General features: G+C 44.3%; 1 protein-coding gene across 1 annotated transcript in view; it reads right to left on the bottom strand.

Moving 5' to 3' along the window:
• Positions 1 to 27,219, bottom strand: part of TMEM248 (transmembrane protein 248) — a 452,360-nt gene that overhangs the window by 5,932 nt on the left and 419,209 nt on the right. The window lies entirely within an intron of this gene.

Genomic DNA, 27,219 nt, shown 5'->3' with positions numbered 1-27,219 from the left:
GCCTCGTCATCATTTAGCGAAACACAGCAGGGATCATATTTCTTATAAGCTTTCTCCTGACTACACAGCACCTGTTCTGCATGCACATAACAGTAATATTCCATTTGATTAGACCACTGACAAGAAAATTAGCAAATGAATAGATTTGCTTTCTGCGAATATTGTATGCAACATGGACTGGTACACAATAACCATCTCAAAAGGGATTGGAGCACTTAACTGGTGGATAAAGGGCAAAAATTTAATGAATAGTTGAGGATTTTTAAGCGTAGCTAAGAATTAGAGTCTTGACCTACATAGAAGTGACAAAGTAGCTAAATGACCTTTTGAGAAAAAACTGCCAAGGACAGTATCATAAAATTCCAAAAGGTACTAAAGAACCTTACCTTGAAAAACTTCCCATTTATCGCAATAAATCTTCCAAACAAAATGCCACTGGGAAACGAAAAGGACAGAAAGTGATTCAGACAAGTTCTTCTGCTCTAACTGCAAGTAGCATAGCAGACAAGCAGCCAAGCCACCCAAAGCCACTACCTTCAGAGAATCTGGATGGGTTCCTCCACAGGGATGAAATCAACAAATGCTGATGAACTTGACAAAAAAAAAAGGTGGGGAAAAAGGCTTGTACAAAGCTAGCAGAATTACTCTCACTTCTGACTGGCACTCAGACTTTTGCCATCAGTGGAAATGGAGGAAAAGACAGATACGGCCTCTGAGCCAAGCCTATTCTGAAGGATGATGCACAGCTGTACTCTCTCAGGACGGTGTTATACATAAACTTGCCATAACAGTACGTTTGAATGAACATCCCTGCAGTAGCCTTAGTCATATAGGTTACATCTTGCAATTTTACGGTTATTAGTTTTTAGTGAATTTTATGCCAGCGCTTTTGTTCTTTAAAGTACAGTTGTGCCCCACTTACCTAACTGCAGATGTTTGGTAGATCAATGTTGCAGTACCAATTCTTGGGTCTTCCTGCCATACAGAAGTCCATGACCAGCCCGATTTTCAGAGCCCTTGAATCATCCCTACCCAACGTCTGAAGACCAATGTTTGGACGCCAAGGTATAAGAAGTGCATCTGTTGGCACCATCTTCAGGTCTTTCTAAGCTGTGAACAAACAGTCTGATGCCAGAGAACAGCACAACCCCCCCCCCCACATGTCTGAATCTGAGTGAGGAGGAGAAAAATCAGGAGGAATAGAAGAGAAAGTACAGTTGTGTACACATGTAGATGTTGGTGTATATTCACTGTTGCAGTCATCACATTTGGGTTATCAGCCTGCAGGTAGCCCTCAGCCGGCCTGAACCAGAGTCTTGGGATTTCTGCATCGGATACTGTTGCTTCTTCCATGACGTCAGGGGGTATAAAACATGCAGCCAACGCCATTACATCAGTTTTTCTTGCCCCAGATGTCAGGTGCCCCCAAAATAGGAAGCAAGTATATGGTGTGGAACACCCCCAACAAAAAGCAAATACACACCAAATAAGATATGCCAAACCAAAAAGGATAAGTGAAAGTAAAGAATCGGGGCTGGAGGGAGGGTAACCAGGACTGCAACAGTGAATACACTCCAACATCTACATTTATGGTAAGTGTACACAACTATACTATGTTCTTCGTTTTTCACTGTTGCAGTCATCACATTTGAGTCGATTCCCAAAGCTAAGGAAGGGTGGAGGTAGATTAAGAAGCATTAGGACTGTCAATCAGGCCCTGCAAGACTGCTGTGGCAAATCCAGCTCTGGATTTAGAAAAGATAGGCAAGTGGTAATGCTTGGTTAAAGTGTGTACAGAGCTCCAGGTTGCAGCTTCCAGGATGTCCCTGGTATGGACTCCTCTGAGAAATGCAATAGAGGTAGATGTAGCCCTAGTGGAATGTGTTCTTATCCCCTGTGGGATAGGTTTTCCATGGTGCTTGTAGCAGAAATGGATGCAGTGTGCTATCCATTTAGATTTGGTTTGCTTTGAAATTACCTTCCCCCTCTGCCCCTGCGTGCAAAAGAGGATACCAGTACTGGCGTGGCCAGTCTGTTGCAAACAGGATTGTCCTTCGCTTGTCCGGTTTGATCTTTAGTAGAACCTTCGAGAGGAGAGGCAGAGGGAGAAAGGCACAGACAGAGGCTTTCCCAGGAAAAGGACAGGGCATCCAACTTCCAAGCTTGGCTGTGGGGAGTCCTGGTGCAGTATTTCTTCAATTGATAGTTCTGAGGGGAAGCAAACAGGCCCACCTCTGGTGTCCCCCCATCTGTTCCCCAAAAGCTTGAATATTTTAGGTTCCAGTTTCCATTCATGTGGGTCCATGAGATCTCTGCTTAAGTCGTCTGCCAGTGAATTTAGTTTGCCTGGCAGGAATTAAGCTTGAAGGTGCACTTGGCTGCTCAAGGCTGTGTTCCACAGAGTGTTCCACAGAGCCATGGCTAGTCTGCAGAGTGAGTAGGAATGTGTTCCCCCCTGCTTGTTTATATACCACATCACTGTGGTGTTGTCTGTCTTTACCAATAGTTGTCCTGGAAGAACAAGGCCTTTGAAGGCAGTCAGAGCATTCTGTACAACTAACATTTCTTTTTGATTGATATGCAGGTGCATCTGCTTTGGGTTTAATTTGTCCTGAATGCACTGGCCTGCCATGTGAGCCCCCCCCATGCATAGTCATGCGTCTGTTAGGGTTTGGGCGGCAGGGGGTGGAGTGAAAGGGAGTCCCTTGCTGCGGCTGCAGGCCTCTGCCTACCGAAGGAACTCTGCCCTTAGACACGGAATGATAGGAATTGTTTCCAGGTCCTGAAAATGTTGATACCACTGAAGTTTCCTCATATGCAGTCCTGCATATGGAATTAACAGAATGCAAGAGGCCATGAACCCCAGAGCTAGCAGTATTTTCCTTGCAGATAGCTGGGTTTTTATGGCCAGTAGGTTGAAGTAAGTTGTCAAATACATTTGTTTCTCTGGAGTGAAGAATGCCATCTGGGAAGTTGTGTTCAAGCTTGCTCCCAGGAATACAATCTGTTGGCAGGGTACTAGGTGTGATTTCTTTAGTTGATGGTGTAACCCCAGTGAAGTTAGAAGTCTCTTTACAAATGCCAAGTGCGGTAGTAGCCAAGTCCTGACTTTCAGCCTGAATCAGGCAATCGTCCAAGTATGGGTAAATCTGAATACTTCTCTGCCTGCAAAAAGCAATGGCTGGAGCTAGGCACTTTGTGAATACCCTGGGCGCAGTAGATAAGCCAAAGGGAAGTGCAGAGAACTGACAGTGCATAGAACCTGCCCTGGAGCAAAGGTATTTCCTGCAAGATTCCCTTATGGGGATGTGTAGGTAAGCTTCTTTTAAGTCTAGGGTTGCCAGCCAGGCATCCTTGGCTAGCATAGGAAGCAGCTGTTGGAGAGTTAGCATTTTGAATTTTGGAACCACCAGAAATGTGATGAGAATAGATAAATCCAGGACAGGACGCCAGGCGTTTTCTTTTCTGGGAACCAGGAACAATCTTGAATAAAAACCTTGTCCCCTTTGTTCTGCTGGGACAGGTTGAATAGCCTTGATGCTGAGGAGAGAAAGTACTTGCTTTTGGGCCTCCGCCCACTGGTTGGGTAATGTATTCCCAGTTTTTTGCATGCAGGGTGAGTTTTCCTCCTAAAGGTGCAAGTACTTGAGCAAGGCTTGGGGGAGTTAAGGATGAGTCATTGTGCAAGTTTACCATGGGGGGGTAGGCTTACTACTCCCTGTTTTGGATGTGGGAGCACCCCACTGCTTAGATCTGTGCATAACCTGAGACTGAAGTCTTGGTGGTCTGCTGCCCCTGGGTTTGGACTGAGAAGGCCTGGAAGGGACTGGAAAGGACCAGTTCTTTGAAGACCAATGCCTACTGAATCTAGGTGGCTGTACTTGTAAGAAATCTTTAACAGTTTGTATCGATTTAGCTTTCTCCTCCATCCTTTTGAGAACGTCTGCCTTATTGCCAAATAGGGACTCGGTTTAAGGTTGCATCCAGTAATTTTGCTTTGACATGATCTGGCAAGTTTTGTTCCTTAAGCCAAGCATGCCTTCTAAGAACAGACCCAGTGACAGCAGCCCTACAAGATGCTTCTAAAGCATCAAAACTACACTGCAAAGTATGTATACCAACTTGGTCAGCAGAATGCATTAACTCTTGTAAATCTGTCATGCACAGTCAGGAATCATCATTTTGTGTTTAATTAGCCCCATAATATGCTGCTGATACTTTAACATATGAAAATGGCAATTTAAAGCCCTAATGACCAGAGTAGCAGAGGTGTATACTTTCTTACCCCGTCTAAAGCCCTAGAATCCCTGTCAGAAGAGGTAGGATTCTTGGCAGTAGTAGCCTTAATGCCTTTTGGTCCTTGGGAAATGGTCTCTGGATCTGTAGTAGGATTCTTGAAAAGGAATTTGAGAGAATCACGTACTCTATAGTACCTGTCATGTTTCCTGGGAGCTGGAAGCAAGTATCTGGGGTAAGGCTGGATTTCAGGAAATAATCATCTACAATCTCCAGAACAAGAGGGATAGCTAGAGGCCTGTGCTGAGGCAGGTTTAAAAATTCCCAGAGTCTCATTTTGGACTGAGTAGTCCTGGCTTTCTCAGCGGAAATGCTCCCTAAGGGTATGCAGGGTTTCACCAAAAGAAAAATCTTCTGGAGGGGAAGCAGAGGGAATGGAATCCTCTGCATCAAAATCCCCAATAGGTAGATAAGGGTATGTCCTGGTAGTCAGAAGGAACAGAGATCAGAGTTCTGATCAGAAGGAAAATCAGTTCTAGGTCTCTGAGGGGGAAGGCTGGCTTCTCCTAATTAAGGTAATAAGGTCTTCAGCCATTCTAATCATTTGTTTTTGAGGCCTGTGAGCCTGAGAATGCACTTTGGTCATCTGTTTCCTATGCATAGTGCGAACTTTAGGCCTGAGAAAAATCGGTATTTTTGGCTTGAAACAAAGTAGTCTGTTTATTATTAAAATCGGTAGGCCTGAATACATCCTCAGAAGCCGGTGCCTGCACAGCGGCTCCGGACCTATCCAAGGTAGAGACATCCGCAGGTTCCATAGTCGAAAAAGCATCTCGCTGCATACCGGACTCTGACTGGGTCTCAGTAGAGGCCTGCGAATCTGTAGAAGCGGGTATCAGGCTGAGAAAGCTCCTCACTGAGAACCGGCAGACTGGCGACTAGCTTAATGGTAGCATCGTCAGCAGTTCTGGACCTATGCGGTCTGTGTCTATCCTTACGTTTTTTCATAAGATTGGTAGTCGAATGGCTTACAGGCGCCATTTTGGAGTACAGAGAGAGCAAAAGTATTTAGCTGCAAAAATTGCCTGACGACTGATAATTCGGGCGTTGAACAAGGCACAAAACCAACAGCGAGGGACGTCGTGGTCTGGGCCTAAACAGGTGATGCAGTAAGAATGAAAATCTCCGAGGTATTTGCTTTCCACCGGCAAAACTATTATTAATTTTTGCTGACATCAGTTAGAGCAAGAAAAAAGGATCCCCAATGTGGTACTTATCTTTTAGAAAACTTCAGGTCTGAAACTCGAAAATGAAAATTTCAGGAGTCTGCCGACTGGCACTTGGGAACTGCTTCTGCATTGGGCACTGCACGGCAAGAAAGACTGATGTAATGGCGTTGGCTGCATGTTTTGCCACCCGACGTCATGGAAGAAGCGACAGCATCAGACACAGAAATCCCAAAACTCTGGTATTCAGGCCAGCTGTGGGCTACCTGCAGTCAGATAACCCAAATGTGATGACTAACAGTGAAACACGAAGAACACTGGAGATAGGAAGACTGTTTGCCAAGAACTGCTCTACCCCTTGTAACCAGCAAGTGGGAGAAAAGTGGTCAGCAGATAGAGGGATTGGAGGGTGGGGATATGTACTCAAACACTGATCTACTCAAACATCTACAATTATGGAAAGTGAGATGCAACTGTACTATGCTCTTTGTAGTCAGTGTTGCAGTACTGACTCTTGGGAAAACTCAAGTTCAAAAAGGTGGGGTGATAGGTCATCTGCATAACCCTAGGAAATAAGGTTTTGTAGCATGGCAGCAAAACCTGCTCTAGTTCAGAAGACATTGCCTAGGTTATAATGTTTTGTAAAGGTATGCATTTGCCCAGGTTATAGTGTTTTGTAAAGGTATGCATGGAGTTGCATGCGACCGACTAAGATGTCCTGGGTAGGGACTCCTTTCAGGAAAATAGTAATAGTTGCCTCATGCCTGGTGCATTGGGCTTTAAAATGCCCAGGTAGAATTTTACCATGGTGGGAGTAAAAAAAAAACAATGCAGCCGGCTATCTACATGGAAGTTTGCTTGGAGACAGGCTCTAGTAGCAGTTTTTGTTCTGAGTAGATAGTACTTGATCTGCCTCTGTAGATCGAAGGAATGAAGGACTTGCTCTGCCCTATTCTGTGGCTTTGGGAAGCCAACTGGCAGGTGGATAGCCTGGTTTAGGTTAAATTCCAATACCACCTTATGAATAAAAAATGCATTTGTTCTAAGGGTTACCCTATCCCTGTGAATGAAAGTGAGGTGCTCTTCACACCCGAGGGCTTGCAGCTCCGAGACCCTCCTTGCTTATGTGACAGCTATAAGGAAGTGGTCTTCCAAGTGAGCATCTTTAGAGAGGCAGTGGCAGCAGGTTCAAAGTGGAGCAAGCAGAGTTTCTCTACCACATAATGTAGACCTCAGGCAGGAAAAGGGTTCCTTCTGGATGGTAAGTGAAATATCTCTTTTAGGAAAAGCTTCATGAGGGGTGGGAGAAGACAGGTGGAGCACTGTGCACACAAGCTGAGATGGCAGATCATGTACGTTAATACTGGAATGGGAAAGAATGTCTAAACAGGCCTGAAAACTACTACAAGACCAAGTGGATGTCTGCCTGAGAAAGGTTGATGTTCTTGCTATGACACCAGATGGAAAATTTCTTTGATTTTGCCTGGTATGATTTTCTGGTATTGGGTTTTCTCACCTCCTTTAGAATGGAAAGCACATTCGTAGGATAGGAGGCTTTCCTTTGTGTCAAAACCCAATCCTCCAGGCTAACGCAAGTGTGGCTAGGTGAGGATGGAAGATCATCTCTTGGCTTAGCTGAGGGAATCACTTCCTGCAGCAGGATACAGAATCTCTCCTCATGGAGGGTCAAGAGAAGAGAGAACACCAATGCTGCCTTAACCACAAGGGGGCCACTAAGATAATGCTGGGCCTGTCCAGCCAGACACTTAATCAGAACCCTGCGGATCAGAGGCAAGGGTGGCACTGCATGCAGGAACAGGTTTGGCAAAGTGGAACAGGAAGTATCTATTTTCAAAGTCCCTCTCGGAATTACGGAGCAAAACTTCCATAGTTGTCAGTTCTGGTGAGAGGTACACGTCTATTGAAGGGACCCCCCCCCATACAGTTAAGTCCAGGAATAGCTGCCTCTTTAGCATCCATTCAATGGGTTCTACAAGAACCATGCTTAGAGAATCTGCCAAGGAGTTATCTAGACACAAAATATAACATTCTATGAGAGTTAACCCTAGTTCTTGAACTAGAATACACATTTTCCTCGTAAGGCTACACAAAGGGTAGGACATGGTACCCCTTTATGTCTCATCACTGTGGTGGTGTCTTTTCAGATTAAGGTCCCCGGGCTTAAATTCTGCTAAAAAGCCTTTATGGCCATGTATGCTGCAGGAAGCTCCTCCTGACTTGTATACAATTTTCTCTACTGCGTTGTCCAGTTGCCCTGCACTTTCAGGGAACCTGACTGAGCCCCCAAGCTAAGTCTGAACCGTCAATAGTGATGGTCTTGTCTGCTTCAGGTAAAGAGATATTTGCCCCTGGGTTATGCAATACGTTTTTCTTCCACCATAGGAGCTCCTCCTTCCGGCATGGAATGACTGGTAAGGGTTAAAAGAATGCTGTTCAAGCATATTTTAGGAACCAATGAAGTTTTCTCATGTCCAGCTTTGCAAGTGGGATCATGAGAATGCAGGATGCAAAGTAACACAAGCTCAGAAATTCCCTTGTGTTGTTTTGGAAACAGGGTGGTCAAGTAGTTTGTCAAGAAAGATATCCTGTCCTGGGGAAAGAAGGATTTTTGTAGGTCCGAATCTGACGGCCTCCAGAAAGAGAATTCTTGATTGAGGAAGAATTTGTGATTTTTGAAGATTTTAAGGGGAGACCTACCTTCTAAAAGCAGTCTACATTGATCTGCAAAGGCATTTAGGGTCTCTGTTGTGGATTTTCCCTGAATGAGACAGCTGTCCAAAGAGTAAATTTGTACTCCCACAGTTTGCAATGTGCTACTGGATGAGTTAAGCACTTTGTGAAATTCTGGAAGCAGTGGACAGTCCAAACAGTAAAACAAAGAACTGGAAAGGGAGAGCCTGTTGCTACAAATCGTACATATTTTCTGTGACTATCTGCTATGGGGACATAGAGGTAAGGATCTTTTAGGTCCAGAATGACTAAGAAGGCATCTTAGAAAATCATGAGAACTAATTTTTGCAAAGTCTGCATTTTGAACTTTGAGATATTGAGAAACTTGTTTTGAAAGGTTCAAGATGGGCCTCCAGGTGCCTTCCTTTGCTGCAACTAGGAAACATCAAGTAGAAGCTTTTTCCTCCTGAGCTGAAGGAACAGGCTGAATGGATCCTTGAAGTAGTTTCTGCAGGATAGGTTGCAATAGGCTTTCCTGTTCTTTTGGTGGTTTTGGAATGCCCGAGAAGGGTGGGATTTCCCTGAACTGGATACAGTATCTCATTTCTATGATGCTGAGGACCCATTGGCCTCTGGTGATAGTTTTCAAATGACTTGGGAAGGAGAAGAGTCTTCCAGCCCGAGGTTTGGAGGGGAGAAAGGGTGGTGGATGGGGATATGGGAGACTGGGTATGAACATAGTCACCGTTGGTCTGTGCTGAGTAGGCTGTTTAGAGCTCCCTGTTCTGTGCAATTGTTCTGGTTGCCACGTCCTGGACTGTCTGGCTCTCTTGCTACTGGAAGGCCTACCTTTGTCTTGTCTAGGAGGAAAGACCAAGGTTTTGAGGGGTAAATCCTACTGTACCTTGGCATCAGACAGGTAAAATTCCTTCACAGTTTTTACCTGCTTTCCTTTCTTATTCAGCTTATCAAACTTGTTCAGCTGGAGGTCCACAAAATGAATTGTCTAGCGGAGCATCTAGTAATTCAGCCTTGACCTGATCTGACAGGGGCTGGGTTCCGAGTCATGCATGTCTGTGGATGACGAAACCTGTGACTCTACATAATACATCTAAGCCATCATAGACTCACTTCAGTGTGTGTCTGGAAACTTGCACCGTTTCTCTTGCCATTTCATGAATTTCCTTTGGATAAGGCTCCATCCACAAGAGTCCACCCTTAGCTAGATTTTTGTCCTGGAGAAATTCAAGGTACTTTAGCATATGGAACGGACAAATTCAATGCTCCCACTGCAAGGGTGGTACAGGTATAAGCTTTTTCCCAAATCTGTTTAACAGTCTATTTTCCCTATCATTAGGTAAGGAATGTCTAGTTGGTCCATTAGGCAAGCCTTTTGTGGCTTCAGTAGAGACTACTGAGGAGTCAGCCTTGCGATTTTTGTAAAGATGCTTATGAGATTCAAGCACTCTGTAAAACCTTGCTGTTTTCCTAGGAGTAGGTGGGTAAAGAATCAGGATGTAAAGCAATGTCTTCAAAGAAATCATCCAGTACTACATGTACAGAATGATAGCCAGTGTCCTGAGAAGGCAAACTCAGCAGTTCCTTGTAATGAGTTTGGGCTCGAGAAGTGTTTACTTTCCAAACTGAAAACCTTCATTCTATGAAGAATATCACTGAAAAACAGGTCCTCAGGTGGAGGAGGAAGAGATGGTGTCAGAGTCTGAAACTGGATAGGTTTGAGGTGGCAGATGCCTACTGTAGGATAACTCACTGTCTAAGCTTGAGGAATCTAAATGTTCCTGAAAGGCCACCTCCCTACTTCTTTTGGATGGGGAGGCTTCAGTAGCAGAAATCTTGGAGGGCTCTCTGGATTTCATGAAAATCATGAATTCCTGTAATATTTTAGGACATATTTGACTTTGGCCTGAGAAATGGCCGAAGGTGGGGGTGCTTTGCTTCAGTTTAGGCATCTGTTTAGAAGGAATGACCTGAAGTTGAAGACTGACTGCAATGTTGGTTAAAGTTTCAGTAGCCAAGAAAGACAAGGGTGTCACCCTCAAGACCCACAATGTGAATGTCGGAAGCTAAGGCCTGCTAAGCAAAGTACAGTTGTGTACACTTACCATAAATGTAGATGTCCGAGTGTATTCACTGCTGCAATCATTTCATTTGGGTAATCTGCTGGCAGGTTGCCCTCAGTCGGCCTGAACAACAGTCTTGGGTTCTGCGTCGGTTGCTGTCTCCTCTTCCATGACGTCAGATCGTCAGGGGTATAAAACATGCAGCCAATGCCATTTTATTCAGTTTTTCTTGCCCCAGATGTCAGGTGCCCCCCAAATGGGGAGAAAAAAAATTATATATATATATATATATATATATATATATATATATATATATTAGAAATATGCATAAATGCACTTTTAGCAACATAAACTTTACCTTCATTTAAAAGCAAATAAACCACAAAGGCTTTAGTGTATAGTGAAGGAAAGAAAATTAATAGAAAGGGGGATGGCGGGTGGGTAACCCGGACTGCAACAGTGAATACACTCTAACATCTATATTTATGGTAAGTGTACACAACTGTACTATGTTCTTCGTGTTTCATTGTTGCAGTCATTACATTTGGGTAGAATCCCAAAGCTATGGATGGGAGGATGGAACTAAACAGCATTAGGAGTGGCTACAAGGCCCTGCAGAACTGCAGCGGTAAAGCCTGCCCTGGATTTGGAGAAGACAGGCAAATGATAATACTTTGTGAAGGTATGAACAGAGCTCCAAGTAGCAGCTTCTAGAATGTCTTTGGTTGGAACCCCTCTGAGAAAAGCTGCTGAAGTACAGGCAGCCCTGATGGAATGTGATCTGATCCCCTTGGGCACAGGTTTACCATGGTGCAAGTAGCAGAAACTAATGCAGTGGCTTATCCACTCAGAAATAGTCTGCTTTGATATAGCCTTCCCCTCTGACCCTGCAGCAAATGCTACCAGTAGTTTCTCAGACTTTTAGAGATTTGGTCCTGTTTAAGTAGAATCTTAGTTGTTTGTGTACGTCCAATGAATGCATAATCCGCTCCCCCTTGTTCTGCGGATTTGGGTAAAATGTCGGCAGGTGAATGATCTGGTTAAGAGCCACACTGGATACCACCTTAGGCATAAAAGAAGGATTGCTCCTGAGGGACACCCTGTTCGAGTAAAATGTAATAAAAGGCTCCACTGCCATGAGAGCCTGTAGTTCTGAAACTCTTCTTACTGAAGTGACTGCTAAGAGAAAAGATGTTTTCCAAGATAGGAATTTTATATCCGCAGTAACTACTGGTTCAAAAGGAGGCAGGGAGAGTTTTTACAGCACAAAATTGAGGTCTCATGCAGGAGTTAATCTTCTGGGAGGCCTTAAATTTTTGGCCCCTCTAAGATACTGTTTAAGCAGAGGATGAGAAAAGGGGGGAGGCTCTGTGTTGTAATGAGCCAAGATGGCAGATGCATGGATTTTTATTGAAGAAAAAGATAGGCCTTTGTCAAGCATCTCAGTCAAATATTGTAAAATCTGAGGAATATTGGGCTTTGCTGTGTCTGTTCCTTGTGCTTGGTTCCAAGCACAGAATCTCTTCCATTTATCAGCATGAGATTTTCTAGTACCAGGCCTTCTGGCTTCCAAAATGACATCCATCACAGATTTACTGAGAGGTGTTTGAATAATTAATTGATCAGCCATGCTGCAAGATTCAGAGTTTGGAGCGGAGTGTGCAGAATTTGATTGTTCTGCTGAGACAGTAGATGGGGTATTTGAGGCAAGTACCATGGAGGAAGTTGAAACATATTCCTTAGAAGTGGGTACCGGTGCTGGCGAGGCCAGTCCGGAGCAACTAGGATCATGTTTGGTTTTTCCTGTCTGATTTTTAGTAAGACCTTGGAGAGTAGTGGCAGAGGGGGAAAGGCATAGACTGATAGGGCATCCAACTTTCCATACTTTTCTGTGATGAGTTCTTGTGCAGAACTTGTCCAACTGATAATTTTGGGGAAAGGCAAATAGTTCTATGTCTGGTCTCCCCCATTTCTGTTAACATGCTGAAGATTTGTGGATCCAGTTTCCATTCATGCGGGTCCATAAGATTTCTGCTTAGGTCGTCTGCCAGAGCATTTTGTTTTCCTGGCAGGAATTGAGCTTGAAGATGTTTTTGGTAAGTCAAGGCTGTGTTCCACAAGACCATGGCTAGTCTGGCCAAGGAGGTAGGAATGTGTACCCCCTGCTTATGTACCACATAACTGTGGTGTTGTCCATCTATCAAGTAGCTTTCCTGGATGAAGTAAGTCCTTGAAGACTGTCAGAGCATTCTGAACAGCTAGCATCTCTTTCTGGTTGATATGCAGATGTATTTGGTTTGGGCTCCATTTGCCCCGAATGCATCTCCCCGCCAAGTGGGCCCCCCAAGCATAGTTTGATGCGTCTGTAGTTAGGGTTTGGGTGGCAGTGAGTAGAGTGAATAAAATTCCCTTGTTTTGTTGACATGTCTCTGCCTACCAAAGAAACTCCTGTTGTAGGCAGGGAATGAGAGAGATCATTGATCATTGTTTCCAGACTCTGACAATGCTGACTTTTTAGGTACCATTGAAGTTTCCTCATATGCAGTCTCGCATATGGAATAAGTAGAATGAAGGATGCCATGAACCCCAAAACCTGCAGAATTTGTCTTGCAGATAACTGGGTTTTTATTGCCATTTGTTTGAAATATGTTATCAGTTGCCTTTGTCTGGCTTAAGGTAAGCCATCTGGGCAGTTGTATTCAAGCTTGCACCCAGGAATGTAATTTGAGAGGGTACCAGTTGTGATTTCTTTTCGTTTATGGTGTACCCTAGGCATGCTAGAATCCTTTTTACAAACACCAGATGTTGAAAAGAGGGTCCTTGTCGTCCAGATAAATCTGAATGCTTCTTTGTCTGCAGAATGCAAGTACTGGTGCCAGGCACCTTGTACAGACCCTGGGCACAGCAGAAAAGCCAAAGGGCAGTGCAGAGAATTGGCAATGCAAAAAAATCTGCTTTGAAGCGGAGGTATCTTCCGCATGATTCCCTTATTGGGATATGCAGGTATGCCTCTTAAGTCTAGAGTTACTAACCAAGCATTCCTGCCACTGGTTTTGTGACAGATCCGGCCATCCGTTTGGAATTGTCAAAGTATGGAAATGAAATCTGTACCCATGGGATACTATGTTTAATACCCACTGCCAATTCTGAGCATGAAGTGCTAGTTTTCCTTCTGAGCATGAAGTGCTAGTTTTCCCCCCAAGGGGGCTATCAAAAGGTAAGTGATTGGTGATGGTAGAGGTAAAGTCATTGAGACTGCTTACTGTAGGGTTGTACTTTGTTTCCTCCAGTTTTGGAGGTGGAGACAACCCACTGCTTTGACCTGTAAGAACCCTGTGATTGGTATCTGGAGCCTTTTGAGCACCTGGATTTGCCATGAGTGGGGCTCTGTTGGACACAGGAAAGGACCAATTTTTAGTAGGCCAGTGTCTACTGAACCAGTGTGGCTGCACTTGCAAGAAATCTTTTACAGTTTGCATAGATTTAGCTTTGTCTTCCATTTTCTTTAAAACCTCTTCTGCCTTATTACCAGAGTATCATGCTACAAAGGGGCATCCAACAATTTAGCTTTAACATGATCAGGCAGATTTTTCTCCTTCAGCCAGGCATGCCTTCTAATCACAGATCCAGTAACGGCGGCCCTACAAGAGGCCTTCAAGGAATCAAAACCACATTGCAAAGTATGCTTTCCAACCTGTTCTGCTGAATGCAATAATTCATGTAACTATTTTCCACACAATCAGAAACCAACAATTTTCTGTTTCAGTAAGCCCATAACATGCTGTTGATATTTAAGCATATGAAACTGGCAGTTTAAGGCCCTGATTGCAAAGGTTGCAGACGTATAAACCTTCTTTCCCCATCTATCCAGTGCCCTGGAATCTGTCACAGGTGGCAGGATTTTTGGCTGTAGAGGCCTTTACACCCTTGGGACCCTGAGAAATGGTCTCAGGATCAGCAGCAGGATTTCTGAATAGCAATTTGTGGGAGTCAGGAACCCTGTAATACCTGTCTGGCTTACTAGGACAGGGAGGCAGGGAATCAGGGGCCATGCTTGATTCCAAAAATACATCAACAATGTAATACAGAAGGTATTGCCAAAGGCCTATGCTGAGGAAGAAGGAAATCCCTAAGCCTCTTATTTGATTCAGAGAAGTCCTGACTCTCCCAGTGAAAATGTTCCCTTAAAGTATGCAAAGTCTCTCCAAAAGAGTAATCCTCAGGAGGAGATGCAGATGGGATGGATTCCTCTGCATCAGAATCCTCAGAGTGGAATAAAAAATTCCTGATCAGAAGAGGAATCAGAAGAAATGGAAACCTGATCTGAAGATTCATAATCAGTGTCTTGCCTAGGCCTCTTAGCAGGGGGGAGGGACCGTTGATCAAGGTAATTAAATCCTCAGCCATTTTGATCATCTGTTTTTTAGGCACAGAGGCCTGAGCACGTGACAGATGTTTTTGACCTTGTTTTTGAGGCTGGCGTCGGTCTAATATAAAAATGCTGTGGCCTGAAAACACCCTCAGAAGCCGGTGCCTGCTCAGAGGCTCTGAACCCCATCCAAGGGAGAGACATCCACAGGTTCAATACTCAGAGAATCTCACGGCATACCAGACTCCGAATAGGTCTCGGTAGAGGCCTGCGACTCAAACGTAGCGGGTATCAGGGGCTACGAAAGTGCCTCACTGAGTACCAGCGAACTGGCGACTGGCTTAGGAGAAGCTTTGTTGTCAGTTTTGGACCTCAACGGTCTCTCTCTCTTTTTCTTTGCATTTTTTGTGAACTCCAGTAGTCGGATTGTTAACAGATGACATTTCAGGATAATTAAATCTTGAACCAAAATATTTAGAAGCAAAAATATACATACGCTTAATAGTGCATTGGTTAAATCTAGCACAAAACCGACAGCAAGGCACGTTGTGATCTGGGCCTAGGCAAGGAGTACAGTACAAATGAAAATCCTTGAGAGGTATTTGCTTCCCACAAGTAATACAATTAACTTTTACTGACATCAGTAAGGAGCAAGAAAAAATTTCCCCAACGGGGTACTTAGCTTTAGTTTAAAGACTTCGGTTCTGAAACTCTTAATGCGAAAATTTCAGGAGTTGGCTGACCGACACTCCTGAACTGCTTCTGCTTTGGGCACCACGTGGCAAGAAAGACAATAAAATGGCGTCGGCTGCATGTTTTATACCCGACGACCTGACGTCATGGAATAGAAGACAGCAACGATGCAGGACACAAGACTTTGTTATTCAGGCCGACTTAGGGCAGATTACCCAAATGAAATGACTGCAACAGTAAGACACGAAGAACATCTTCAGACCCAACAGACATCTGTTGTGCTACTACTGGTAGGTAGGCCGGAAACTACGGCAGCCTCCCGAGGGGTCATGCCACAGGATTCTGGTCTAAGAATCAAAAGACTGGAAGGGGGGACACAGGCATCTCACCTGGGTCAGTCTACCTGGGGACTAGAGCCTGAGCTTCCTCAAAAACATGAGCCCTTGGTCTTTGTCTTTCCATTTCTTTGGAATTATGCTAACAGAAGCAGGTGTTTAAGGCCCTGCGGTATCAGTGAACCGCGATGCCACCAGGTAAACCCAAGATGAAGACTCCATATGAGCAGCAAAACACCTTGGCCCTATGTTTGAGGGTATCTGCATGGAATTTTGCAGTCAGAACAATTAGAGAAGTCATGCTGAGGCCCCGAACAGAGGAAACAGAGTGAAAATCTTTATGTGGTATTTCCAAGCAATTGTTGACCTTTTTAAACATTAAGAGAGAAAAATCCCAAGTACGTACTTATCTGACTGGAAAGAAACAAAAAAATGAGCTGACTGATGGACTGTGAGCAGTTTAAACAGAGAAGCACACTGGACTGCATGGCTACAAAGAACTAGATGCCCAAGAATCAATGCTAAAAATTCGATTACAAAGAACATCCTCAAGCCAGCCTGATAAGGTGGTTCAAATGGAGCAAGAGTTCATTGTTTTTTAAAATAAAGTTTGTATCCCATAGAGGAGCCATCTATTTTCTAGGAGGCTTGATAGTAACACCCTTTGAAAAACATTTCAACATGGGAATACTTTGAAAGGGGATGATCCATGGGCAGGCTTGCTGAAATGACCAAATGAACACTGGAGGAGTAAGAAAGGGCAGAGGATAACTCAATCACATATTGCAGAACCAGTGTTAATACTAAACTTAAAAGGGTCCTGGTTCTCATCTTAGTACCAGCTGGAAAATCCTTTCCATTTGTTAATTTTCTAGCAGCAGGTGTTCTTGCCTCCTTCAATATTTACTGCAAGTCCTCATTAAATAGGTGCCTAAAAGGTATTCTCATCCAGGCAGTTAGGTGAAGTTGTTTTGAGTAGGGATATATCAAACACCTCCCCGTCCTGGGTGAGTAGGCCCAGTTTGTGAGAAAGGTTGTGGTAATTATCCTTGGCCTTTTCCAAAAGAATGCAGAATCCCTGCTGCACGTGCCAGAAGGGAGTCACCAACAATGATCTTTGGAGAGTTCTTCTGAATCTTCAGAATGACCCCGGAAATCGGTGGAAAAGGAAGAAAAGCATACAGGAACATCCCCATCCAAGAGAAAAGGAATGAATTTATTTTCTAGGCCTTCTTGCTTGGAATTCTGGAGCAAAATTTTGCGATTTGATTGCTTTGAAACGAGGCAAATAGACCTGAGGAGCTCCCTACAGCTGGGATAAATTCCTGGAAGACCCCAGATACAGTTTCCACCCATGAGGACTTGTCCTGGTCCTGTTCACCACATCTAGCACAAAATTTTGCTTTGACAGGATGCAATATGCCTGTACAGTGAGATTGTGCTGAAAAGCTATAATTCATGCTATCCTGCATAAACTGTACAGAGTAAAACCTGTGCCCCCTATTTGTTTACGCACCACATTACTGTGGTGTCTTTAACCACTTGTAATAGTCATGGAGACCACAGATTAACAGAGTTGACAGCATTTATTACTGCCATTGTGTGCGAGTGGGTGCGCAACAGAGCGAGAGCAGGCGCGCAAAAGTGGACGCACGCAAGAGCGAGAGCGCGCGCAAGAGAGCACGCACAAGAGAGTGAGCGCACAAGAGAGAGAGAGAGCACATGAGAGAGAGCACAAGAAAGTGAGCATATACATTTTCGTAAGCTTTTCCCCCAAGAGACCCTGCACTTTTGCTCCCATAGACACTGCTCCCTCAGCAAAGTCCGAGACATCTGTAGTTCGACTGTGCTGGAGCTGGGAGGAAAAATCGGAGACCTGGATTCAGATAATACTGTTGTGCAAGTCCTACTAAGACATAACAGTAGGTGTTTGAATTTCTTCACTGCTGCAATAGCCTAATGGGTAGTGTCCCACTAAGGACAGCATCTGGGCAACCCCCCCCTGCTCACTTTGACTGCTGACAGGCTGCACTCTTTCTGGAGAGAAGAATATCAGCAACCAGAGTGAGGTAAATCTTCAGGATTTTACTGCCTCAAGAAAGGAATGAAGGTTCATCCTAAGCAAAAAATCAATAATCACCATAAAAATCAAACAGCCACTGCAACAGAGGTTGCATCCCACCTCAACCATCTACAAAGGGGGATGGTGGGTGGATGTGGCTACTACAAAAGTGAAGAAATTCAAACATTTACTGTTATGGATATGTAGGGCACAAACTATAATATGCTGTTCATTCATACTGCAGTAGCCTATCGGTAGATTTCCTAAGCTCACCCTACACCTGGGAAGAGGAAGGACAAGGGTCCAGGAACCCCTTGAGAATGTTAAAGTCTGTCCTGGACCTAGAAAAGGAATCTAGTTTGTAGTGCTGTGAAGGTATGTACACAGCACTAAGTTACTACCCATAGAATATTTGTGGAGTCCACTCTTTTCTAGAAGAGGACAAGGCACTGGTAGAACATGCCTTTACTTTGCTTGGAATAGTTACACAACAGTTGAATAGGAGACAACCATCTGGATATAGTCTGTTTAGACACAGGCTGGCCTTAGTCCCAGCATAAGAAACAGCTGTTTAGCCTCCCTCAAGGATTGGTTTCTGTCAAGGTAGTACGCTATGCACAATTAATGTAGAATCTACTCTCCCTTGCTTTCTGGTTCTGGATAAAAAAAATGGGAGACTAATGGCATGATTCAAGATAAACTCAAACTTTAGGCATAAATGAAGGATTAGTGTGTAATGCAACCCTATCCCTGGGTAAAAAGTACAGTTTTGTACCTACCATAAATGTAGATGTTCGAGGATTCCCTTGCTGCAGTCCTGACAATTGGGTATAGTCCGCGTCCCAGTCGGCCCGAATACCAGAGTATAAGGCTGACGTCGGTCATGGCGCCTTAGACTGACGTCAGTACGTCAGGGTACTAATGCGCATGACCGACGTCATTTCCTCAGTCTTTTCTTGCCCCAGATGTCAGAAGACCCAAAAAGACAAGTCCCAAAAACAACCTGCACCAAAAAACATGTACAATATATACAGTAATATATACAGTAATATATACAAAAAATATAAGCATGTAAACTCACCTACACAACCACCCTGAAACACAGAGGGGAAGGAGGGAGGGTAAATTGGACTGCAGCAAGGGAATCCTCGAACATCTACATTTATGGTAGGTACAAAACTGTACTATGTTCTTCGTCTTCCCTTGCTGCAGTCCTGACAATTGGGTAGAATCCCAAAGCAGAGGTAAGGGAGGCTGGCAAATTATAAAGTAGCAGGAGCTGACAACATGCCTTGTAAAACAGCTGTGGCAAAACCAGCTCTAGTCTTAGAGTATATAGGCAGGTGATAATGCCTAGAGAAAGTATGCACTGAACTCCAAGTAGCTGCCTCCAGAATATCCTTAGTTGCCACCCCCCTTAGAAATGCTGTTGAAGTGGCAGTAGCCCTAGTGGAATGAGGCCTAATCCCAGCTGGAACCTCTTTGCCATGATGGGAATAACAAAATGCAATGCAAAAGCCAATCCACCTAGAAATAGTTTGTTTTGACACAGGCTTGCCCTGTGAACTTAAAGCAAAAGAAACAAGTAACTGCTGAGACTGCCTAAAATCTTTAGTCCTGCTCAAATAATAACGCAATTGCCTGTGTACATCTAAAGTGTGCAAAATCTGTTCCCCTTTATTTTGAGGATCTGCAAAAAACGTAGGCAAATGAATAGTTTGGTTTAAAGCCACACTAGAAACCACCTTAGGCATAAAGGAAGGATTAGTACGTAATGATACCCTGTCCTTATGGAAAATCAAAAGGGCTCTACTGCCATAAGGGCCTGCAACTCAGACACCCTTCTTGCAGAAGTAATAGCCAACAGAAAAGCAGTCTTCCATGACAAATATTTCAATTCAGCAGTAGCTGCAGGCTCAAAAGGTTGTAGAGTAAGTTTTTCCAACACAAAATTGAGATCCCAAGCAGGAGTAGGAGCTCTACGTGGGGGTCTTATATTCTTTGCCCTCTAAGAAACTGCTTGAACAAAGGATGCGAAAACAAAGGTGGGTCACAATCATAGTGAGCTGAAATTGCTGCAGCATGAATCTTTATGGAAGAGAAAGACAAACCTTTGTCCAATAATTCAGTAAGATATTGAAGAGCCACACTCAAATTAGGCTCTGAAATCTCCAAATTCTTTGCTGTACTCCAAAATAAAAATCTCTTCCATTTTTCTGCACACTCTCCTAGTACTAGGCCTTCTAGCTTCCATAATCACATTTAAAACTTGTTGAGGAAGCTGAGACCTACCATGCCTCAACACAGAATATGCCAAGCTGTGAGATGAAGAGATGGAAGCTTGACATTGAGCAGATGACCGTCCTTCTGAGATAACAGATGAGGAATCAGAGGTAAAGGCCATGGAGGCTTCTTTACAAGACTCCTTAGAAGTGGGTACCAGTGTTGCCGAGGCCAATCTGGAGCTATCAAAATCATCCTTGGCCTGTCCTGTCTGACCTTTAGTAATACCTTTGGAAGAAGAGGTAGAGGTGGAAAGGCATAGACATGAAGGTTTTTCCAACTGAAAGACAGAGCATCCACTTTCCAAGCTGTGTGATGAAACCCCTTTGTGCAATACTTTGGCAGCTGGTGGTTTAGTGGAGAAGCGAACAGATCTATGTCTGGAGTTCCCCATGACACTGTCAATTTCTGAAATACATGAAGATCCAGTTTCCACCGTGGGGATCCATGATTTGTCTGCTTAATACATCTGCTAGGGAGTTCTGTGCTCGGCAGAAACCTTGCCTGAAGAGTCAGTTGCAGGCTTAACGCAGTCTCCCATAGAATCATTGCTTGCCTGCATAGAGGATAAGAATGTGTTCCCCCTTGCTTGTTGATGTACCACATGACAGTTGTGTTGTCTGTCAGAATCAACACCTGCCCTGGAAGAAGTAACTCCTTGAACGCCATCAATGCAAACTGGACTGCTAACATCTCCTTCATGTTGATATGTAGATGCTGTAGTCTGGCAGGCCACTTGTCTTGTATCCACTTTCCATTTAGATGAGCTCCCCAAGCAGTGTCCGAGGCATCTGTCGTTAAAATCTGACTCGCCTCTGGCCGGGTCACAGAGAGTCCCTTGTTTAGGTGACATTCCTGAGCCCACCACAAGAATTCCTTTTGAAGGCAAGGTATTATTTGAATGACAGTGTCCAAATCTTGGCAGTGCTGTGTCCATACATTTTTGAGATACCATTGCAGCTTCCTCATATGCAGTTTGGCATTGGGAAGCACCAGAATACAAGATGCCATGAACCCTAATGCTTGAAGGACTGTCCTTGCAGTCAGCACGGACTGATGAGATAGTTGATGGAAGTAAAGTGACAGACTCTTTTGTTTGTCCGGGGTTAAAAAGGCCATCTGGGCTGCTGTATTCAGTCTCACACCCAGAAAGCACATGTCTTGAGAGGGTACTAGACTGGACTTTATTTCGTTCACAGAATACCCTAGGCATCTTAGCACTGCTATGACATATTCCAGATGCTGTAGAAGGTGTTCCTTTTCTTGAGCCAGAATCAGGCAGTCGTCCAAGTAAGGATAAATTTGAATGCCTTGAAGCCTGAAGTAAGCTATCACTGGAGCCAGAACCTTTGTGAATACTCTGGGCAGTAGATAAGCCAAAGGGCAATGCAGAGAACTGATAATGAAAATCTCCAGTTGAAACCGCAGATACTTTCTGCAACTTAGCCTTATGGGCACATGAAGGTAAGCTTCCTTGAGATCCAAAGTTACCATCCAGTGATCCTTGCCCAGCAGAGGTAACAGTTGCTGTAACGTCAACATCTTGAACTTGGGAATGTCCAGATAAGTGTTGAGGATAGATAAATCCAAAATTGGTCTCCACGTGTTCCCCTTCTTTGGTACTAGGAACAGGCGAGAATAAAATCCAAGCCCCTTTCTGACACAGGGACTGGCTGAATAGCCCCTATCTGGAGTAACTGAGAAACTTGCTTGTGAGCCTCTTTTCTTTGTGGAGGAGGAACATCTGGCATGCCTTTGAAAGGGGCATTGTGTGGAAATAAAATCTGTACCCGTGATGAATGATATCCAGCACCCATCTGTCTTGAGTGATTAAATCCCAATTTTCTTTGAAAAGAGACAATCTTCCTCCCAAAGGAGCTGCCAGACGAGTCCACTGGCAGCTGAAAAGGCAGGTCATTGGTTCTGCTTACGAAAGGACTGACCCCTGCCCTCACCAGAAGTCTGAGCAGGTGAACTGTCTGATCTAGGCCTAAACGAACCTTGAGCCCTGCCCCTACCACGCCTAGACCTACCCCTAGACTGGGAACCATAAGCAGGATATGTCCACCCCTTAGCAGGCCAATTTCTACTAAACTGGAGGCTGCACCTGCAAAAATCTTTAACAGTCTGCATAGACTTAGCTTTGTCCTCCATTTTCTTTAAAACTGCTTCCACAGGCGGTCCAAACAACACATCAGACTGTAAAGGAGCATCCAAAATCCTGGTCTTAACATGCTCAGCTAAATTCTGATCCTTCAACCATGCATGTCTGCGAAGAACAGAACTAGTAGCAGCCACCCTCGAGGAGGCCTGGACAGCATCAAAACCACACTGCAAAGAATGCTTACCCACTTGTTCAGACACATGAACCAAATCCAGCAATTCTTTACACTCAATACCTTCCGCCAAAGCATCCACCTTAGATTTCAATTGTGAAAGGAGATAATTCTGATATTTCAGCATATGAAATTGACAATTCAACGCCCTCATGGCTAGAGTGGAAGAAGTATATACTTTCTTACCCCACCTATCCAAAGCCCTTGCCTCTTTATCAGAGGGTACAGGATTTTTAACCACAGAAGCTTTAACACCTTTAGGCCCCTGAGAAACAGTTTCTGGGTCCGCCCTGGGACTCTTAAACAAATACTTATGAGCTTCGGCACCCTATAATACCTATCAGGCTTAACAGGAGCAGGAGGCAAGGAATCAGGGTTCAGAGAAGCCTCTGCAAAACATCCTCCACCACATTCAACACAGGAGGAATAGCTAAGGGCCTATGCTGTGGCAAAAACAAGAATTCCCTAAGCCTTTTCTGGAGTCAGAGTAATCTTGGCCTTCCCATTTAAAGTGCTCCCTCATGGAGTGAAGAGTCTCTGAAAATGAAAAATCCTCAGGAGGAGAAGCTGAAGGAGTGGAATCATCCACATCAGAATCAGAATAAGTAGGAAACTCTTGCAAGTCTTCCACAGAAGACTCTGAAGCCTGTGAACACTGTTCAAAACTATCAAACTCCTGTTCCACCCTAGGCCTCTTATCAGGTGGGGCATAGAACCTCTAATCAGAGTAATCAAATCTTCTGCCATTTTAAGCATATGTTTCTTAGGCACAGAGCCGAAATGCTAGGAGAAGCCCCTACAGAAGCTGAACTTGGCCTTCCTCTAAAAGAAGCTTTGGCAACAGAAGGAGAGGCCCTAACTACCTTGGGAAGAGAGGGAAGAACAGTTACCTGAGAAGCCCCTCAGCCTGGCCTACCTCCTGAGAGGGCACATCCTGTAACAGTAAAGTATCTGCCTGAGACTCCATAGAGACTCCTGGCAAAACCTCTGGCTCCCTGAGCCTTCTAAAGGACCGACGTCCGGGACTGCCGGTTCCTCACCCTAGACTTCACTGTTTTGTCCTTGCGCTTCTTAGATGAAGCAGGCGCCGGAGCATCCGACGGCATAGTATAATTGCAACGCTTCCCAAACACTAACCTAGCACAATCAAGCCTCCTCTTAATAGTGCGCTTGTTAAATCTAGCACAAGAGCGGCAACCAACAACGTCGTGCTCAGGCCCTAAACAAGGTATACACAATGTATGATAATCCCTATGCGGTATCTGCTTCCCACAAGAAATACAGTTATTCACTTTTTCTGACATCCGGTTAAATACTGAGGCAAGAAAAACCAAAATGTTCCCAACGGGTACTTAGCCAACTCTGTATTCGGTCTGAAACTCCGGTTTCGGAAAATCTCAGAACGCCAACCTGCACTCGCAAAATTGCTTCTGCATCGGACCATGCGGCAAAAAAGACTGAGGAAATGACGTCGGTCATGCGCATTAGTACCCTGACGTACTGACGTCAGTCTAAGGCGCCATGACCGACGTCAGCCTTATACTCTGGTATTCGGGCCGACTGGGACGCGGACTATACCCAATTGTCAGGACTGCAGCAAGGGAAGACGAAGAACATCTAGATAGGGTTCACCCCATTATGGCAGCTTGCAACTCAAAACACTTGCTTTGCAGATGTCAAAGCAACAAGTAAAACAGCTTTGCAAACAGCTTTCAACCAAGTTGGGACAAATATAAACAGAATCAGGGACAAAATCTAGAAATAATCAGGGACGCAAAATATTAGCACCATTAACCTGAGATAAGAGAATGTGAACATACATTTTCTGAGTTAAAAGCCTACAACTGTAATAACTGTCATTTACCAAGTACAATTCACCTTTTCTCCAACCGTCACCAAGATTGAGGGACAGACCTAAACTCTGCATCAAAACAGACGTCCCTGAATCAGGGACAGTTGAGCGGTATGTTTCCAAGTAATGAACTGTAAGTCAATACAGGAGGCCAGCTCAAAGGGAGCTGAGGTCAGTTTTTCTACAAAAAACCGAGATCCTAAGAGATGGAATTTGTTTGCAAAGGGGTCTCGTGCTACAATCCTTTTAGAAACTGTTTGACCATAAACATTTGAGAAAGAAGGATCCATAAGAAGATGTACCTTGATGGAATCATACAAGTCATCTTTAAGCTCTCACAAATATTTAAGAGGAGACTATGCTTACCTTTCTGGACCCCTGTGACTGGCAAGGCATCAACTAAAATACAATTTGCCATTATCTAGCATATGACTTTCTAGAAGCAGGTTTTCCTGCCCTATAGTACTTGCTGCACATCCTTATGAAAATGGCACCCATAATGTATTAATATTGAATCATCCAGGCTGTCAGTTGTAGCGGATTGATGTGGTGACATATCAAACTCCCTTTGTGCTGTGGCAGTGGATCCAGTCTGAGAGAGACCTTGTGGTAACTGCCCTCTATTCCCATAAGATCCAGAACCAATTTTGTTTGACCAAAAGTGAGTCACCATAATGATTTTTACTCTTTCTGAATCTTTAGAAGTACCAAGAGTAGGAGTAGAATAGCATACAGGAATATTCCCAAGGGAATGACGGAGCATTTGCTCTGTTTGGCTGCAAGGATATCATGAACAAAATTGTCTGTTTTGTAAGGAAGTGAACAGAGCTAACTTGAGTTGTATCAAATATCTGGATGAAATCCTGGAACACACCTGAACTGAGGCTCTGTCCAGGATCTCCAGAGTCTGCCACAATGTTTTACTTTGATGGAATGCAAGAGGCCTGAAGAATAAAAGAAGGTTGAAGAGCCAGCTCCCAAGCCATCACAGCCAACTGGCAAAGACAGTATAACTTTGTACATCCTTGTTTGAGATACCACCTCACTGTGGTGAGGTCTGTAACCACCTGTAGAGGGCCTAGAGCCAAAAGATGGTATAGAGATTTAATAGCATGAATCACCGTTAGCATTTTCTTGATGTTTCTGTGCTTTGGTCTCCCAGTCCCACAGACCTTGCAGTTTTACTTCCATGGAAACTGCACCCCAACTATCATCTGAAGAGTCTGTCTGGGCAGATTAATTTGGAGTGCTGGATTGACAGTGATTTGATAATTCCACTACTGTATTCTTGACTTACATACCCCAGCACAAGAAATATAAAAGTCCAAGGGATTTATTTGAAGGGTAGAAGAATTTTTTTTCTAGGTTCCATTGGATTTTTTTCAAGAGTAACCTGGCAAGTGGTTTCATGAGGATCATGGATGCCATCAGGCCTAGAAAACTAAGAAAAATCTCTTGCAGGAGAATGAAGCTACTGAGAAAAAAAGATCTCCTAGCAAGTGATTACCTTTTCTTAAGGAAGGCCTTTAAGCAGACATCCGCCCACCCCAACAAAACAATTCTGTCTCTTTCCAAGAGAACACTTTTGTAGGTTCATGAGAAATCTCAGCTGTGATAGGAGGTTGGATAACTTTAAGGCCTCCAAACAGCTGGGAGAAGACTCAGTAGAAAGAAGCAAGTCAACTAAATAAGGAAAAATATGGATTCCCTGCAATCTGCAATGATCCACCACTCAGACTACACACTGTGAACACTCTAGGTGCAGCTGAGAGCCCTTTCCAGTTGCTGCAGGTGTCTGGTAAGGTACATCCCAAAAGGGGCATTGTACTCAATTATGGGCGTGATGAGGGATGAGAAAAGAGGCACGATGACCTCCCTTGATCTAGATGTGAATCCCTTCATGATTAGGTGGGCTATATAAAATGTTTTTCTAACCACTTTGGCCACGTGGTTGTCAAATGAGAGATTGCTATCAACTTGGGTCCCCAATTACTACTTCTGTACTTAATGGATTACCACCTATGTGGTAATTTGTGGGCACTTTGTTTTTGCCAAAGGGGATGACTATACACTTTTTGACGTTTAGCTTGAGGCCATGGCTCTGGCACTAGTTGTCTGTTTCTATGAGGCCCTTTTAGAGGATGCCTGTGTCGGCCGGAGAGTCGATTATGGCGCCCAGTATGCAGTCATCTGCAAACTTGGTCAGCCACAGTCCTTCCGTGTTGGCCTGTACCTCCGAGAAATATATACCGAACAAGAGAGGTCCCAGGACTGAGCCTTGTGGGATGCCACTTGTAACTGGTTTGGAGTCTGACATGGCTCCAGCAATTCTAACCATGTGGGTTCTGTCCTTGAGCCAGTTTGCAACCCATCTAGTGACACAGGGGTTTATATATAAGCTGCTGAGCTTATCTATAATGCCCGAGTGGAGTATTGTATCGAAGGCTTTTGCGAGGTCCAGGTAGGCTGTGTGGACCATCTTCCACTCGTCAATGGACTTGGTGACTGTTTCAAAGAAATCGACCAGGTTTAAGAGGCAGGATTTGCCCTTAAAGCCAAACTGGGTAGGATCCAGTGTCTGTAGGTCCCCAATATCTTTATTTATGAGGTCCATGATGATCCTTTTACATAGCTTTGCAGACCAAGTTGGTCAGGCTTATGGGGCGATAGTTTCCAGGATCCGTTGAGGCACCACCTTTGTGGAGAGGGACCACTGTTGCTGTATGCCACTCTTTGGGTACATATCCTATAGTAAGGCTGAGACTGAACAGTAGTTTTATGTTTGGGTTTAGCTCTTCTTGGAGTTCATGTAGGACGCAGCCCGGGACACTGTCTGGTCCAATTGATGCTGTGTTTTTTGCTTTGGAGACGGCGGCTCTTACCTGAGCATCTGAGATGTCAGGGGGGCAGCACTCGGCTGGGATAGATATTTGCCCTTTTGGTGGTGGGGGAAGTTTGCACTGAACCTGTCAGCTAGGATGTTGGCAATGTCTGTGGGTTTGGTGTATTTTTTGTCATTTTGGACTAATTCTGAGCATATCTGGGAATTCCCACC

Source organism: Protopterus annectens, chromosome 13.part0, assembly GCF_019279795.1.
Source record: "Protopterus annectens isolate FY-2018-M chromosome 13.part0, PAN1.0, whole genome shotgun sequence".
Classification (NCBI taxonomy): Eukaryota; Metazoa; Chordata; order Ceratodontiformes; family Protopteridae; genus Protopterus; species Protopterus annectens.
Note: the sequence above shows the minus strand (reverse complement) of the source record. Positions and strands in the feature narration are given on the sequence as shown.